Source organism: Salmo salar, chromosome ssa10 (assembly GCF_905237065.1).
Source record: "Salmo salar chromosome ssa10, Ssal_v3.1, whole genome shotgun sequence".
NCBI lineage: Eukaryota > Metazoa > Chordata > Actinopteri > Salmoniformes > Salmonidae > Salmo > Salmo salar.
The window spans coordinates 62720521-62740027 of record NC_059451.1 but is presented as its reverse complement, the minus strand read 5'-3'; positions in this window follow the sequence as shown (position 1 = coordinate 62740027).

Sequence of the window (19507 nt, the reverse complement as noted above, 5' to 3'; positions counted from 1 at the left end):
CCCTCTTGGAACCATCTAAAATCAAATATACTATTGTAAATATTCCCGTACCTTTGAATATCTTCATCAGAAGGCACTTCCAGGATTCTCAGGTCCACAACAAATGTAGTTTTGTTCGAAAAAGTTAATAATTTATGTCCCAATAGCTCCTTCTTGTTAGCGCGTTCCGAAGGCTACTCATAATGTACGAGGCGCACGGGACTTGTCGTCACGAATGTGCAAAAAATATATATTTACGTTCGTTCAAACATGTCAAACGTTGTATAACATAAATCTTTCAGGCCTTTTTCAATCAGAGCTTCAATAATATTTAAGGCGGACGATTGCATTGTCTTACTAAATGTTTCAGAATGAGAGGGTACCCATGGGCACCCGTGTCATAGTAGTAATGGCCCTCCCCCTATGACCAACTTTCCAGGCCTCTCGTTCGGTCAGTTTTTACCGGAGAAGACTCAAACCACTTTGTAAAGACTGTTGACATCTAGTGGAAGCCTTAGGAAGTGCCTAACTCACGGTGTGTTTCATAGGCAAAGTGTTGAAGGTGATTCCACAAATCAGATTTCCACTTCCTGCATGGAATCTTCTCAGGTTTTGGCCTGCCATATGAGTTCTGTTATACTCACAGACACCATTCAAACAGTTTTAGAAACTTTAGAGTGTTTTCTATCCAAATCTACTAATTATATGCATATTCTAGTTACTGGGCAGGAGTAGTAACCAGATTAAATCGGTTATGTTTTTAATCCAGCCATGCAAATACTGCCCCCTAGCCCCAACAGGTTAATCCCAGAAAATGGCCCTTAACTCAAAAAGCGTTGAGGCCTCGACGCCATCTTGTTTCTGGGCTAAAAGCCCATTTTGCCAAACCTGTGCTCACCGAGTTTCCACTCGTCCCCCAAAGTGACATTGCTGATTATGGGCCTATGTAGATAATCAATTAAAAATCGTCCATTTCCAGCTACAATAGTCATTTACAACATTGACAATGTCTATATTCTGATCAATTTGATGTTACTTTAATGGACCAAAAATGTGCTTTTTTTAAAAACAAGGACATTTCTAAGTGACCCCAAACTTTTGAACGGTAGTGTAGGTCTCCATAGCTTTGGTCTCCGGACGCGACAGTTGTACCCGGGGTGGAGTGGTACCAGGGAAAAGGTTGATCCAGAAGTCATAGGGTCGGTGCGGCATTAGTGAAGTGGCCCGGGCCTTATTGAACACCTCCCAGAGATCCTGGTACTCCGTGGGAATGGTGGAGAGGTCCGGGGCAACTTCTGAGTCCCGGGGCAGGCTGCGCTGACTTCAGTCAATGAGCGTGGCAGAACAGGCTGAGGAGACTTAACAAGCAGGAATTGGATTGTCTCGCTGTGGTTCCCTGACACACGTACGTTGATGGGGGTGATATTGTGGGTGACCCGGCCTATAGAGCGCCCGTCCAGCACTCTAATGTTCATGGGAATGGAGAGGGGCTGGGTGGAGATGCCCAGCTCGTATACCAGGGTATTGTCCATAAAGCTGTCATCGGCCCCAGAGTCGATGAGTTCCCGGAGAGACTTCGACTGTAACTTTTCGAGGTCTTCCAATGTTGGCTCCTTGCAGGGAGACAGCATTGTGGAACTGGTCTGAGTCTGCTGGGTCAGTCATGGCCAGTTTGTACTATCACGTTTTAGGGAAGACCCAGATGTGGACATGGTCGAAGTCACAAAAGTTTATTACTAGAACAGAGGGCAGGGAAAATGACTGGTCAAGGGCAGGCAGAGGTCACTTATCCAGATCAGAGTTCAAAATGTTCAGAATGGCAGGCAGTCTCAGGGTTAGGGCAGGCAGAGGTCAGTAATCCAGTGTGGTGTGACAAGCTACAGAACGGCAGGCAGTCTCAGGGTCAGGGCAGGCAGAATGGTCAAAACCGGGAAAACTAGAAAACAGGAACTAGAAACAGACAGAAGCAAGGGGGAAAACGCTGCTGGCTTGACGTACAAAACGATCTGGCAACAGACAAACAGAAAACACAGGTGTAAATACACTGGGGATAATGGGGAAGATGGGCAACACCTGGAGGGGGTGAAGACAAGTACAAAGACAGGTGAAACAGATCAGGGTGTGACAGACATGTAGCTAGCTAGCTAGCTAAACAATGAACCATAATCCCAACTCTAATGCCATGTTCAAAACAACTGGGAAAAAACATTTATTTGAACAGTCATCCTTGGAATTCTTATTCGGGCCTCGTTCTAGAGCTCCCCACAGATCATACACGTACCGTTATTTAGCATTCCAGCCAGCTAACGTTAGCTAGCTAGCTAAAAGTACACTTTAATTTGCAATGAAAATGGATTTCTGACAAAATTAGAAATGTACAGTGGCTTGCAAAAGTATTCACTCCCTTGGCATTTTTCCTATTTTGTTGCCTTACAACATGGAATTAAAATAGATTTTTTGGAGTTTGTATCATTTAATTTACACAATATGCCTACCACTTTGAAGATTCAAATATATATTTTTGTGAAACAAACAAGAAATAAGACCAAAAAAAAGAACTTGAGCGTGCACAACTATTCCACCCCCAAAGTCAATGCTTTGTAGAGCCACGTTTTTCAGCAATTACAGCTGCAAGTCTCTTGGGGTATGTCTCTATAAGCTTGGCACATCTAGCCACTGAGATTTTTGCCCATTCTTCAAGGCAAAACTGCTCCAGCTCCTTCAAGTTGGATGAGTTCCGCTGATTTACAGAAATCTTTAAGTCATACTGCAGATTCTCAATTGGATTGAGGTCTGGGCCTTGACAAGGCCATTTCAAGACATTTAAATGTTTTCCCTTAAACCACTCGAGTGTTGCTTTAGCAGTATGCTTAGGGTCATTGTCCTGCTGGAAGTTGAACCTCCGTCCCAGTCTCAAATCTCTAGAAGACTGAAACAGGTTTCCCTCAAGAATTTCCCTATATTTAGCGCCATCCATAATTCCTTCAATTCTGAACAGTTTCCCAGTCCCTAACATCCCCACAGCATGATGCTGCCACCACCATGCTTCACTGTGGGGATGGTGTTCTCAGGGTGATGAGAGGTGTTGGGTTTGCGCCAGACGTAGCGTTTTCCTTGATGGCCAAAAAGCTACATTTTAGTCGTATCTAACCAGACAGAGTACCTTCATCCATATGTTTGGAGAGTCTCCCACATGCCTTTTGGCGAACACCAAACGTGATTGCTTAACTTCTTGGGGCTATGTGGGACGCTAGCGTGCCACCCGTGGTGCACCCTATCAACAGCAGGTGCATTTCAAGAGCGGCAAATTTGAAACCAAATAAATGTCAAAATTCAAATTTTTCAAAAATACAACTATTTTACACCATTTGAAAGATAAACATCTCCTTAATCTAACCACGTTTTACGATTTCAAAAAGGTTTTACGGCGAAAGCATAAATTTAGAGTATGTTAGGACAGTACATTTACAAGAGTTGTGTGTAATGTTTTGTCAAGTCAAAGACAGGGTCACCAAAACCATAAAACCAGCTAAAATGATGCACTAACCTTTTACAATCTCCATCAGATGACACTCCTAGGACATTATGTTAGACAATGCATGCATTTTTAGTTCTATCAAGTTCATATTTATATCCAAAAACAGCGTTTTACTATGGCATTGATGTTGAGGAAATCGTTTCCCTCCAATAACCGGCAGTCAAGTCAGCACCACAAATTAAATAATTAAAATTAGAAAACATTGGTAAAATATTATATTGTCATTTAAAGAATTATAGATTTACATCTCTTGAACGCAATCAACTTGCCAGATTTAAAAATAACCTTACTGGGAAATCACACTTTGCAATAATCTGAGCACTGCGCCCAGAAAAATATGCTTTGCTATACAGACAAACGGCCATGTTGGAGAGATCTAAAATCGAAAATACTATGTAAATAATCCATTACCTTTGATTCTCTTCATCAGATGTCACTTCCAGGAATCCCAGGTCCATAACGAATGTAGTTTTGTTCAAAAAAGCTCATCATTTATATCCAAAAAGCTCCGTGTTGTTAGCACATGATCTAAGCCAGCCGGACTTCTCGTCATGAACGAGGGGAAAAAATATATTTACGTTCGTTCAAACATGTCAAACGTTGTATAGCATAAATCATTAGTGCCTTTTTTAACCAGAACATGAATAATATTCAAGGTGGACGAATGCATTCTCTTTTATAACGTATTGGAACGAGGGTACCCAACATGAACTCGCGCGCCAGAGTCTAATCGGCCATCACCGTTCCATGGCTCTTGTTCGGTCAGATCTCACAGTAAAAGACTCAAAACACTTTGTAAAGGCTGGTGACATCTAGTGGAAGCAATAGGAAGTGCCAAAACATTAATCAACCCCTGTGTGTTTCAATGGCATAGGCTTAAAGGTAATTCAACACATCAGGTATCCACTTCCTGTCAGAAAATGTCTCAGGGTTTTGCCTGCCATAGGAGTTCTGTTATACTCACAGACACCATTCAAACAGTTTTAGAAACTTTAGGGTGTTTTCTATCCAAAGCCAATAATTATATGCATATTCTAGTTACTGGGCAGGAGTAGTAACCAGATTAAATCGGGTACGTTTTTTATCCAGCCGTGTCAATGCTGCCCCCTAGCCCTAACAGGTTAATCTAACCACACTGTCCGATTTCAAAAAGGCTTTACAACGAAAGCAAAACATTAGATCATGTCAGCAGAGTACCCAGCCAGAAATAATCAGACACCCATTTTTCAAGCTAGCATATAATGTCACAAAAACCCAGAAGACAGCTAAATGCAGCACTAACCTTTGATGATCTTCATCAAATGACACACCTAGGACATTATGTTATACAATACATGCATGTTTTGTTCAATCAAGTTCATATTTATATCAAAAAACAGCTTTTTACATTAGCATGTGACGTTCAGAACTAGCATACCCCCCGCAAACTTCCGGGGAATTTACTAACAATTTACTAAATTACTCACGATAAACATTCACAAAAAGCATAACAATTATTTTAAGAATTATAGATACAGAACTCCTCTATGCACTCGATATGTCCGATTTTAAAATAGCTTTTTGGTGAAAGCACATTTTGCAATATTCTAAGTACATAGCCCAGCCATCACGGGCTAGCTATTTAGACACCCGGCAAGTTTAGCCTTCACCAAAATCAGATTTACTATAACAAAAATGTTATTACCTTTGTTGTCTTTGTCAGAATGCACTCCCAGGACTTCTACTTCAATAACAAATGTTGGTTTGGTCCCAAATAATCCATCGTTATATCCAAATAGCGGCGTTTTGTTCGTGCGTTCCAGAAACTATCCGAAATGGTAAATCAGGGTTACGCGCATGGCGCAATTCGTGACAAAACATTTCTAAATATTCCATTACCGTACTTTGAAGCATGTCAACCGCTGTTTAAAATCAATTTTTATGCAATTTATCTCGTAAAAAAGCGATAATATTCCGACCGGGAATCTCCTTTTTGGTAAACAGAGGAAAAACCAGAAAGACGGGGGAGGCCAGTGCATGTGCCTAAGCCCACAGTCCCTTGATCGGCCACTTGAGAAAGGCGATAATGTGTTTCAGCCTGGGGCTGGAATGACAACATTCAGGTTTTCCCGGGCTCTGAGAGCCTATTGGAGCCATGGGAGGTGTCACGTTACCGCAGAGATCCTTTGTAATGGAATGAGATGTCAAAGAAAGACAATAAATGGTCAGACAGGCCACTTCCTGTAAAGGAATCGCTCAGGTTTTGACCTGCCATTTGAGTTCTGTTATACTCACAGACACCATTCAAACAGTTTTAGATACTTTGGAGTGTTTTCTATCCAAAGCCAATAATTATATGCATATTCTAGTTACTGGGCAGGAGTAGTAACCAGATTAAATCGGGTACGTTTTTTATCCAGCCGTGTCAATACTGCCCCCTAGCCCTAACAGGTTAACCAAATAGGTTCAATGTTAGCTCGTTAGCTAGCTAACATTAGGCTATATCTAGCAATGCGAAATGGCATTCTGAGATAACAATCACTACAGACAGTTCATACATGTAATGTTAGCTAGCAAGCCAGCCATCTAACGTAAGCTAGCTAGCTAACAGCAAGCTTTAACTTTCAATGAAAACACATTTCTGACAAAATTAGAAACGTATAATACCTGAAACTGTATCTAGACTCTTACCCGCATAACGGTGACTAACCCCATTCCGTACAAATTTGTGCAACCGTGGCATTCAATCGAGGCTGCAATGAAAACGAATGGGACTGTAGCGACTCTGTTGGCATCGAAATTCGGGGCGTGAGCTATGTTTCTATTCAAGTGTTGATTGACATCGTACTTGCCCAATAGTATTCGCGAAAAGTTGAAAAAACTGACTCTTCTGACGCTGTACGTTAAATTGTGACGTGACACAACATAAAGTACGGTACGCATTATGCAACTTCTTCTGTGTCATACAGCCTCTTTCCACCAGGTATTGCGCTTCTCTCACAGATTAAAAACAAGAAAGGGACAGGCTAAGGGGTAAGGGAGATACCTAGTTAATTGTACAACTGAATGCATTCACTTTTTGCGTCATCACTGCAAGCCATCATGACTCTCAAAACCCGCGACAGCCGCTGTTTACTTCTGAAGATAACTTTAGCGGCGCCGTAAAAAACAGATTTAAATTGGACACAAACCGTCAAATAGGTATGTAATGACACATTATATAAACTCTTTATAGTGTTTTGTTTACATTTTAGAGGTGATAAGTTGGACAGATCGAGTGAAAAAAGTAGTTTCCCCACACAACACATCTCCCCCTTTCACTATCACGCAGTAGGTTTCGCTCCCCCCCCCCCCGCCATTTTTAAAAAGAACCGACAGAGCTCATTGCCTTCTTCAATCATGCAAAGACGGGCAGCATGAAGGCCTCGTCATTGATTTTGCTGGAAATTGAAGAAATGTTGCTTTACGATGGTATTCATATTACAGTTGACCTGGAAGTATTACATTTTTTGGGAGCCAAAATAAGTTCAATTGTACGGAGCAGCGCGATGTTCAAAAGTGCATTAGTTACCGTTACATGGATGAAAACTTCACGGGCAGACTGCAACCCCATTCATTAAATGAGACATTAAATAAGATGTCCTGTGTCGTTTTCCTTTTGTTTGCACAGCTTGCTTGGCCCTTTGTGTCAAGTCACTCTGGTTCACACTGACCGTGTGTGTGCAATGCCATAAGAATCATCAGATGTTTCTCCCTCTCTGTCACCGATGCCATGGTTGCCCTTAGTTTGAAGATGTAATCCGGAGACAGGTGTTTTATGCAACACCCTTCTGTGTTCTCTTTCGACTCTCTATGCATTTGCAATCAAACGCCAGAATTCTATTCATCTCCTTAGCATACTGTTTCTACCAGACATTCCACTGATTTCAAAACTGTCAACTTCTTCTGTAACAATAACACTGTTGATCGCTGTTTCTTCCTCATCACTGTCATCAGAAGACTCTACAATATCTTCTTCAATGAAAATGTGTTTACCTAAATCAGGGATTTCCTCATCGTCTGATTCATTTTCAGAGTCAGAGAGAGTCAGCATGGCACGATTGTCCTCCAGAAAGTAGTCCATCACAACTTTTTCCACTGACCTTGGTCGATAGCACCTGATAAATTCAGGGCAGCAATGTTATTGAGAGCAGTAGCAACATAAGTAGCAACATATTTGCAGTTCTCCATGGCTAACGTTATATCTTTCGAAAAAACTGCAGTAGAAAGAATTTTATACGCATAACGAGCAGTTCATTTTATAGACACAAGATGCTACAACGCAGACCAATCTGAAACTCATCTCTCACCATGTCCAGCCCACTCATTATCTCAGCCAGTCATGGCTAGCGGGAAGGTTTCTGGCTTTTTCTTTGGCTAAACCTTGTCTCATACTTGCTGGCCAACAGATTTTCTTGCAGAGTTTTCATTCAATAGAGATTTCAGTATATTTATCTAAAACTTTCAAAACTATGAAATAACACATATGGAATCATGTAGTAACCAAAAAAGTGTAAAACCAATCAAAATATATTTTATATTTGAGATTCTTCAAATAGCCACCCTTTGCCTTGATGACAGCGTTGCACACTTTTGGCATTCTCTCAACCAGCTTCACCTGGAATGCTTTTCCAACAGTCTTGAAGGAGTTCTCACATATGCTGAGCACTTCTTGGCTTCTTTTCCTTCTCTCTGCAGTCCAACTCATCCCAAACCATCTCAATTGGGTTGAGATCGGGTGATTGTGGAGACCAGGTCATCTGATGCAGCACTCCATCACTCTTTTTGGTTACTACATGATTCCATATGAGTTATTTCATAGTTTTGATGACTTCACTATTATTCAACAATGTAAAAAATAGTAAAAATAAAGAAAAACACTTGAATGATGTAAGGGCTGTCTTCAGGAATGGACCAAAATGCAGCAGAGTTAGTATTCATCCTTCAATTTAATTGGAAAGAACACTATACAAAACAAAAACAAGGAAACTGACAGCCAATAGTCCTGTCAGGTGCAACCACACTAAACAAGAAACAATTACCCACAAACCCCAGTGACAAACAACTCCTACATATGTGACTCCCAATCAGGAACAACGATTCCCAGCTGTTCCTGATCAGGAGTCACAAGACACACACCAGACTGCCACGTCCTGACCCCCAAACTACTACACCAGCTCCATCTGCTGGTCAGGACGTGACAGTACCCCCCCCTCAAGGTGCAGACCCCGGAATGCACCTAAAAAAGAAAAACAAGAAAAATCCCCAATACCCCAACAAAAACCCAACAAACAATAACCCCTAAACCATAAGGGAGGGAAGGGAGGGTGGCTGCCGTCAACGACGGCACTGTGCTACACCCTCCCTCCCCAACCCACCTATCCTGGAGGTGGCTCAGGTGCAGGCCGTTCAAGGCTGTCGGGGCAGTCTGGCAACTCGGGACAGTCGGGGCAGTCTGGCAACTCGGGACAGTCGGGGCAGTCTGGCAACTCGGGACAGTCTGGGCAGTCTGGCAATTCGGGACAGTCTGGGCAGTCTGGCAATTCGGGACAGTCTGGGCAGTCTGGCAATTCGGGAGAGTCTGGGCAGTCTGGCAATTCGGGAGAGTCTGGGCAGTCTGGCAATTCGGGACAGTCTGGGCAGTCTGGCAATTCGGGACAGTCTGGGCAGTCTGGCAATTCGGGACAGTCTGGGCAGTCTGGCAATTCGGGACAGTCCGGCAGTTCAGGGCAGTCTGGCCATTCCGGCAGTTCATGGCAGTCTGGCCACTCCGGCAGTTCAGGGCAGTCTGGCCACTCCGGCAGTTCAGGGCAGTCTGGCCACTCCGGCAGTTCAGGGCAGTCTGGCCACTCCGGCAGTTCAGGGCAGTCTGGCCACTCCGGCAGTTCAGGGCAGTCTGGCCACTCCGGCAGTTCAGGCCAGTCTGGCCACTCCGGCAGTTCAGCGCAGTCTGACCACTCCGGCAGTTCAGCGCAGTCTGACCACTCCGGCAGTTCAGCGCAGTCTGGCCACTCCGGCAGTTCAGCGCAGTCTGACCACTCCGGCAGTTCAGCGCAGTCTGGCCACTCCGGCAGTTCAGCGCAGTCTGGCCACTCCGGCAGTTCAGCGCAGTCTGGCCACTCCGGCAGTTCAGCGCAGTCTGGCCACTCCGGCAGTTCAGCGCAGTCTGGCCACTCCGGCAGTTCAGCGCAGTCTGACCACTCCGGCAGTTCAGCGCAGTCTGACCTCTCTGGCGACTGTTGACTGGCGGGCAGCTCTGACGACTGTTGACTGGCGGGCAGCTCTGACGACTGTTGACTGGCGGGCAGCTCTGACGACTGTTGACTGGCGGGCAGCTCTGACGACTGTTGACTGGCGGGCAGCTCTGACGATGACTGTTGACTGGCGGGCAGCTCTGACGATGACTGTTGACTGGCGGGCAGCTCTGACGATGACTGTTGACTGGCGGGCAGCTCTGATGATGACTGTTGACTGGCGGGCAGCTCTGATGATGACTGTTGACTGGCGGGCAGCTCTGATGAAGACTGTTGACTGGCGAGGCTGGGTTGACGCACTTGTAGCCTGGTGCGTGGTGCTGGTACTGGGCTTACCAGATTATGTACACGCACCTCCAGGCTAGTGCGGGGAGCGGGAACAGGACGAGTCGGACTGGGTTGACGCACTTCCCGGTCCGCACGAGAGACAGGAGCTGGAAACCCAGGGCTATGGAGGCGCACAGCCGGTCTAGATCTTACCTCCTGCACAACCCGCCTTGGCTGGATGGAACTAGTAGCCCTGTACGAGCGGGGTGCTCGTACAGGGCAGACTGGGCTGTGCAGGGGCCTGATGGTAGCCGTGCGTAGAGCGGGAGTTGGGTAGCTTGGTCCTCGGAGGCGTACCGGCGACCAGATGCGCTGCGCAGGCATCCTCCTACCAGGCTGGATGCCCGCTCTAGCACGGCACCTGCGAGGGGCTGGAATAACGCGCACCGGACTGTGCGTGCGTATGGGTGAGATAGTGCGCTCCTCAGCGAAACATAGCGCTCTCCACCCCATACGCTCCTCCATATAACCACGAGTAGCTGGCTTCCGGCTCTTCTTACGCCTAGCCAAACTACTCGTGTGCACCCCCCCAAAATTTTCTTGGGGGTGCCTCTCGTGCTTCTCCTTCAGCGCGTACTTGGCCTCGTACCACCGCCTCTCTGCCTTGGCTGCCTCAATTTCCCACTGCGGGCGTCGATAATCCCCAGCCTGGTGCCAAGGTCCGGCCCCGTCCAGAACTTCCTCCCAAGTCCACTTCTCCCGCCAGTCCAACTCGAACTCCGTCTGCTCCTTCCTCTGCTGCTTGGTCCTTTGGTGGTGGGTGATTCTGTAAGGGCTGTCTTCAGGAATGGACCAAAATGCAGCAGAGTTAGTATTCATCCTTCAATTTAATTGGAAAGAACACTATACAAAACAAAAACAAGGAAACTGACAGCCAATAGTCCTGTCAGGTGCAACCACACTAAACAAGAAACAATTACCCACAAACCCCAGTGACAAACAACTCCTACATATGTGACTCCCAATCAGGAACAACGATTCCCAGCTGTTCCTGATCAGGAGTCACAAGACACACACCAGACTGCCACGTCCTGACCCCCAAACTACTACACCAGCTCCATCTGCTGGTCAGGACGTGACAGTACCCCCCCTCAAGGTGCAGACCCCGGAATGCACCTAAAAAGAAAAACAAGAAAAATCCCCAATACCCCAACAAAAACCCAACAAACAATAACCCCTAAACCATAAGGGAGGGAAGGGAGGGTGGCTGCCGTCAACGACGGCACTGTGCTACACCCTCCCTCCCCAACCCACCTATCCTGGAGGTGGCTCAGGTGCAGGCCGTTCAAGGCTGTCGGGGCAGTCTGGCAACTCGGGACAGTCGGGGCAGTCTGGCAACTCGGGACAGTCGGGGCAGTCTGGCAACTCGGGACAGTCTGGGCAGTCTGGCAATTCGGGACAGTCTGGGCAGTCTGGCAATTCGGGACAGTCTGGGCAGTCTGGCAATTCGGGAGAGTCTGGGCAGTCTGGCAATTCGGGAGAGTCTGGGCAGTCTGGCAATTCGGGACAGTCTGGGCAGTCTGGCAATTCGGGACAGTCTGGGCAGTCTGGCAATTCGGGACAGTCTGGGCAGTCTGGCAATTCGGGACAGTCCGGCAGTTCAGGGCAGTCTGGCCATTCCGGCAGTTCATGGCAGTCTGGCCACTCCGGCAGTTCAGGGCAGTCTGGCCACTCCGGCAGTTCAGGGCAGTCTGGCCACTCCGGCAGTTCAGGGCAGTCTGGCCACTCCGGCAGTTCAGGGCAGTCTGGCCACTCCGGCAGTTCAGGGCAGTCTGGCCACTCCGGCAGTTCAGGGCAGTCTGGCCACTCCGGCAGTTCAGGCCAGTCTGGCCACTCCGGCAGTTCAGCGCAGTCTGACCACTCCGGCAGTTCAGCGCAGTCTGACCACTCCGGCAGTTCAGCGCAGTCTGGCCACTCCGGCAGTTCAGCGCAGTCTGGCCACTCCGGCAGTTCAGCGCAGTCTGACCACTCCGGCAGTTCAGCGCAGTCTGGCCACTCCGGCAGTTCAGCGCAGTCTGGCCACTCCGGCAGTTCAGCGCAGTCTGGCCACTCCGGCAGTTCAGCGCAGTCTGGCCACTCCGGCAGTTCAGCGCAGTCTGACCACTCCGGCAGTTCAGCGCAGTCTGACCTCTCTGGCGACTGTTGACTGGCGGGCAGCTCTGACGACTGTTGACTGGCGGGCAGCTCTGACGACTGTTGACTGGCGGGCAGCTCTGACGACTGTTGACTGGCGGGCAGCTCTGACGACTGTTGACTGGCGGGCAGCTCTGACGATGACTGTTGACTGGCGGGCAGCTCTGACGATGACTGTTGACTGGCGGGCAGCTCTGACGATGACTGTTGACTGGCGGGCAGCTCTGATGATGACTGTTGACTGGCGGGCAGCTCTGATGATGACTGTTGACTGGCGGGCAGCTCTGATGAAGACTGTTGACTGGCGAGGCTGGGTTGACGCACTTGTAGCCTGGTGCGTGGTGCTGGTACTGGGCTTACCAGATTATGTACACGCACCTCCAGGCTAGTGCGGGGAGCGGGAACAGGACGAGTCGGACTGGGTTGACGCACTTCCCGGTCCGCACGAGAGACAGGAGCTGGAAACCCAGGGCTATGGAGGCGCACAGCCGGTCTAGATCTTACCTCCTGCACAACCCGCCTTGGCTGGATGGAACTAGTAGCCCTGCACGGGGTGCTCGTACAGGGCAGACTGGGCTGTGCAGGGGCCTGATGGTAGCCGTGCGTAGAGCGGGAGTTGGGTAGCTTGGTCCTCGGAGGCGTACCGGCGACCAGATGCGCTGCGCAGGCATCCTCCTACCAGGCTGGATGCCCGCTCTAGCACGGCACCTGCGAGGGGCTGGAATAACGCGCACCGGACTGTGCGTGCGTATGGGTGAGATAGTGCGCTCCTCAGCGAAACATAGCGCTCTCCACCCCATACGCTCCTCCATATAACCACGAGTAGCTGGCTTCCGGCTCTTCTTACGCCTAGCCAAACTACTCGTGTGCACCCCCCCAAAATTTTCTTGGGGGTGCCTCTCGTGCTTCTCCTTCAGCGCGTACTTGGCCTCGTACCACCGCCTCTCTGCCTTGGCTGCCTCAATTTCCCACTGCGGGCGTCGATAATCCCCAGCCTGGTGCCAAGGTCCGGCCCCGTCCAGAACTTCCTCCCAAGTCCACTTCTCCCGCCAGTCCAACTCGAACTCCGTCTGCTCCTTCCTCTGCTGCTTGGTCCTTTGGTGGTGGGTGATTCTGTAAGGGCTGTCTTCAGGAATGGACCAAAATGCAGCAGAGTTAGTATTCATCCTTCAATTTAATTGGAAAGAACACTATACAAAACAAAAACAAGGAAACTGACAGCCAATAGTCCTGTCAGGTGCAACCACACTAAACAAGAAACAATTACCCACAAACCCCAGTGACAAACAACTCCTACATATGTGACTCCCAATCAGGAACAACGATTCCCAGCTGTTCCTGATCAGGAGTCACAAGACACACACCAGACTGCCACGTCCTGACCCCCAAACTACTACACCAGCTCCATCTGCTGGTCAGGACGTGACAAATGAGTAGGTGTTGTAAGACTTTTGACCAGTATTGTATATATACAGTTGAAGTCGGAAGTTTACATACACGTAGGTTGGAGTCATTAAAACTAGTTTTTCAACCACTCCAAAACTTTCTTGTTAACAAACTATAGTTTTGGCAAATCGGTTAGGACATCTACTTTGTGCATGACGCAAGTTATTTTTCCAACAATTGTTTACAGACAGATTATTTCACTTATAATTCACTGTATCACAATTCCAGTGGGTCAGAAGTTTACATGCACTAATTTGGCTGTGCCTTTAAACAGCTTGGACAATTCCAGAAAATTATGTCAAGGCTTTAGAAGCTTCTGTTAGGCTAATTGACATCATTTGAGTCAATTGGAGGTGTACCTATGGATGTATTTCAAGGCCTAACTTTAAACTCAGTGCCTCTTTGCTTGACATCATGGGAAAATCAAAAGAAATCAGCCAAGACCTCAGGAAAAAAATTGTAGACCTCCACAAGTCTGGTTCATCCTTGGGAGCAATTTCCAAATGCCTGAAGGTACCATGGTCATCTGTACAAACAATAGCACGCAAGTATAAACACCATGGGGCCACACAGTCGTCATACCGCTCAGGAAGGAGACACGTTCTGATGAACGTACTTTGGTGCGAAAAGTGCAAATCAATCCCAGCACAACAGCAAAGGACCTTGTGAAGATGCTGGAGGAAACGGGTACAAAAGCATCTATGTCCACAGTAAAATGAGTCCTATATCGACATAACCCGAAAGGCCGCTCAGCAAGGAAGAAGCCACTGCTCCAAAACCGCCATTAAAAAGCCAGACTACGGTTTGCAACTGCACATGGGGACAAAGATCGTACTTTTTGGAGAAATGTCCTCTGGTCTGATGAAACAAAAACAGAACTGTTTGGCCATAATGACCATCAATATGTTTGGAGGAAAAAGGGGGATGTTTGCAAGCTGAAGAACACCCTCCCAACAGTGAAGCACGGGGGTGGCAGCATCATGTTGTGGGGGTGCTTTGCTGCAGGAGGGACTGGTGTACTTCACAAAAAAGATGACAGGAAAATGATGTGGATATATTGAACCAACATCTCAAGACATCAGTCAGGAAGTTAAAGCTTGGTCGCAAATGGGTCTTCCAAATGGACAATGACCCCAAGCGTACTTCCAAAGTTGTGGCAAAATGGCTTAAGGACAACAAAGTCAAGGTATTGGAGTGACCATCACAAAGCCCTGACCTAAATAGCATAGAACATTTGTGGACAGAACTGAAAATGTTTGTGCGAGCAAACCTGACTCAGTTACATCAGCTCTGTCAGGAGGAATGGGCCAAAATTCACCCAACTTATTGTGGGAAGCTTGTGGAAGGATACTCGAAACATTTGACCCAAGTTAAACATTTAAGGCAATGCTACCAAATACTAATTGAGTGTATGTAAACTTCTGACCGACTGGGAATGTGATGAAAGAAAGAAATATCTGAAATAAATCATTCTCTCTACTATTATTCTGACATTTCACATTCTTAAAAATAAAGTGGTGATTCTAACTGACAGGGAATTTTTACTAGGATTAAATGTCAGGAATTGTGAAAAACTGAGTTTAAATGTATTTGGTTAAGGTGTACGTAAACTTCCGACTTCAGCTGTATATAGATGAAGCATGGATTCTAGATTATTCCATGCCTCTGGTGCACAAGAGGAGTAGGCAGTCTTGTCTAATACTGTGAATGTCCTGGGGAACCACCTAGCGGACCGGGTATGGTAACTGCTGGTGGTGAAAGGAGACCAGACTACAGAGGTAAAGAGAGAGTTTACCCAAAAAGGCATATAAAGTGAGGTCCAACCTACCATTTGGTACAAGGTGCAATGGTGGATAATATATTATTATATACTGTACAATGAGAAATTCAACCTCAAAATACAAGTCTTCTCCCATTTTTTTTAACCATTGCCCCCACCCACAAGGTGTACATTTGTGGCCAAACGTTTTGAGAAGGACACAAATATTAATTTTCACAAAGTTTGCTGCTTCAGTGTCTTTAGATATTTTTGTCAGATGTTACTATGGAATACTGAAGTATAATTACAAGCATTTCATAAGTGTCAAAGGCTTTTATTGACAATTACATGAAGTTGATGCAAAGAGTCAATATTTGCAGTGTTGACCCTTCTTTTTCAAGACCTCTGCAATCTGCCCTGGCATGCTGTCAATTAACTTCTGGGCCACATCCTGACTGATACAAGTGCGTTTCACCAGCTGCTCCAGGAACACCCTCCTCCTGTTCCGCTTATCAGGCATCCATGTAGGATTGATCTTGTTCCATATCACGAAGGTATTGTATGAGGACACATCAATGATTTATGGAAGATGACCAGGGGCCAGCGGGCAGTCATCCTCCTGCAGTTGTAAGTTCCAATCACGTTGTCCAGGTTGTCCACGCATCCGTTGTTGTGGCTGTAGTCCAAGATGATGGCTGGCTTCCTGTCCTCACGATCACTGATCTCAGGCGTTTTGTGTAGTGTGCTCAGGAGGACCACATTCTTGTTCCTCTTTGGGAGGTAAGAAACTAGAGTGGTGGTGGGGATGAAGGCAAACTTTGATGAGAATGCCTCTCTCCCCCTTGTTGGGAGGAGTGCAGGGGGAGCTCAGGCTTGTTCTTTCTAACTGTGCCAACCATGGTGTTCTTCCTCTTCAGGAGCTGCTGGCTGAGTTCATAAGAAGTGAAGAAATTGTCACATGTGACATTGTGCCCACTCAGCCCATCTGTCACATCAAGCACAACCTGCATCCCCTGGTTCTTCTCTGGGCCTCCACTGGTTGGCTTCCCTGTGTAGACTTGCATAGCATAGCTGGATTGTGCATCACAGGCCACCCATATCTTGATGCCATACTATGCTGCCGGAAAGGACAGCGACTTTTTGACAAAAGAGATTACTATCAGTAAATAGTATCAGTGTCACAGAAAACAATCACATAAATCAATATTTAAAATGAACAGTGAAAATCACTTACATTACAGATATAAAAATAAAAATGTACCTCTGAATGGAACCAGTTGCTCATCCACTGTTACTTCAGGCCCAGGTTTCTAGAGGTTGTAGAGGTATGGCAGATGCTCCACCCACTTCTCCCAGACCTCTCTTGTCTCTCACACGTCTTGCAGGTCTTGACTCACGGTTGTTAAATCATAGCATTCTTGAGAAAGTGTGAAAGACTTTCAGTGGCATCATTGCACTGAAAATCGCCCTTCCACTCTCTGCATCCCAGAGACTACGTGTAGCCTCACCTCGGGACCTATACACACACTCTAAGATTAGCAGCCCTATGTAGGCACGTAGGTCAATCTCATCCATCATTTTCCAGTTGTCTCCATATTTACGGAAACCCTCAACATTTGTCATCACCAGGATGATTTTTTCGATGGCTGGTGTGATAAATATGGAGAATGCTGAGGCGATGTCCTGGGCATGGGCAACTGCATGTCTTGTGGGCCCTGGGGTCATCCTTATGACATGTTGTGCTGCCATCCTGCCCTGGTTGTCATATGGTGACAAGGATGTTATTTTGCTGTTCTTTGACAAAAAATGTCTCTCTTTCAGCTTGGGGGATTTCTTCATTCTCTGAAGATGATGCATCGTGCTCTGGGTTGTATTCTTCCCCATCATCTTCTTCAGATACCTCCTCTTCTAAATGATTGTTATCTTTTTCCTCCTGGACTTCTGAAAAAATCTGATCTACGACCTGTTGGGCACTGAAACGTGCACTCTTGGCTTCAGCAAAGAGAGAACTGGGGGGACTGTCATCTGCAGCACCTTTATAGCCTCTGACTGCATTCCCCATGAGTAAACAATGCTTTCAAGAAATGTTTATTTTGTCTGAAATTTTGTTTATTTTGTCTGTGAACATGAGTCATGTGTGGGCTCATGGAGGGGAGATGCTGCACATGCACAAGAACATTTTATTTTTGTCTGAGTTCAATTAGTAGCACACATAATCTCAATTTCTCATTGTGTGTGTGTGTGTGTGTATCTAAAGCTGCCTGATAAAGTTAGCCAGTTTCCAGTAAAGCTAGGCCCCTTCTAGGAGCGGCTCCAGCCGCGGAGCCAGGGCGACCACCACGTAGTTGGTTGAAGTCCCGAACACGTCCCGGATCCAGGATGTCCCGGGCAGGCACGCCCGCTCCTCTGGGCCGTAGTCCTCCCAGTCCACTAGGTACTCCAGTGTGCCTCGGAACCGACGAGCCTCCAACAGATGCCGGACAGTCTAGGCCGGGTGACCATCAACAAGTTGAGGGGGCGGAGGGGCATGTGTGGGGTGAGAGAAGGGACTGGTCCTTACCAGCTTGAGATAGGAGACATGGAGGATGGACATACCCTCATAGACCTGGGAAGCTGGAGACAATAGGTGACCGGGTTGATGCAACTCAGGATCTTGAATGGTCCTATGTAGCGTGGAGTGAGATTCCGCGAGTCCACCTTCAACCTGTTATGGCTAGGGGGCAGTATTTTCACGGCCGGATAAAAAACGTACCCGATTCAATCTGATTATTACTCCTGCCCAGAAACTAGAATATGCATATAATTATTATATATGGATAGAAAACACTCTAAAGTTTCTAAAACTGTTTGAATGGTGTCTGTGTGTATAACAGAACTCATTTGGCAGGCCAAAACCTGAGAAGATTCTGTACAGGAAGTACCCTGTCTGACCATTTCTTGGCCTTCTTGATTATCTCTATCCAAAACAGGGGATCTCTGCTGTTACGTGACACTTCCTACGGCTCCCATGGGCTCTCAGAAGGCGGCAAAAAGCTGAATCGTGGCTTTGCAGGCCCTGACTGAAAAACAGTAGCGCGTTTGGATAGTGGCCGGTCACAGTACTATGAGACTCAGGCTCGTGCACGAGTCTACTCCATGTTTTATCTTTGAATGAAAACCACCACTCCCGGTCGGAATATTATCGCTTTTTTACGAGAAAAATCGCATAAAAATTTATTTTAAACAGCGGTTGACATGCTTCGAAGTACGGTAATGGAATGTCACGAAATGCGTCGTGCGCGTGACCCTTATTTACATTTCGGATAGTGTCTTGAACGCACGAACAAAACGCCGCTATTTGGATATAACAATGGCATATTTTGAACCAAACCAACATTTGTTATTGAAGTAGCAGTCCTGGGAGTGCATTGTGATGAAGAACACCAAAGGTAATCAAACTTTTCTAATAGTAAATCGGAGTTTGGTCAGGGCTAAACTTGGTGGTTGTCAAAATCAAAGGTTAGTGCTACATTTAGCTGTGGTTTTGTTTTTTGTGACATTATTTGCTAGCTTGAAAAATGGGTGTCTGATTATTTCTGCCTGGGTACTCTGCTGACATAATCTAATGTTTTGCTTTCGCTGTAAAGCCTTTTTGAAATCGGACAGTGTGGTTAGATAAACGAGAGTCTTGTCTTTAACCTGTTAGGGCTAGGGGGCAGTATTGACACGGCTGGATAAAAAACGTACCCGATTTAATCTGGTTACTAATCCTGCCCAGTAACTAGAATATGCATATAATTATTGGCTTTGGATAGAAACACCCTAAAGTTTCTAAAACTGTTTGAATGGTGTCTGTGAGTATAACAGAACTCATATGGCAGGCCAAAACCTGAGAAGATTCCATGCAGGAAGTGGCCTGTCTGACAATTTCTTGCCCTTCTTGATTATCTCTATCCATTACAGAGGATCTCTGCTGTTACGTGACACTTCCTACGGCTCCCATGGGCTCTCAGAAGGCGGCAAAAAGCTGAATCGTGGCTTTGCAGGCTCTGGCTGAAAAAAAGTAGCGCGTTT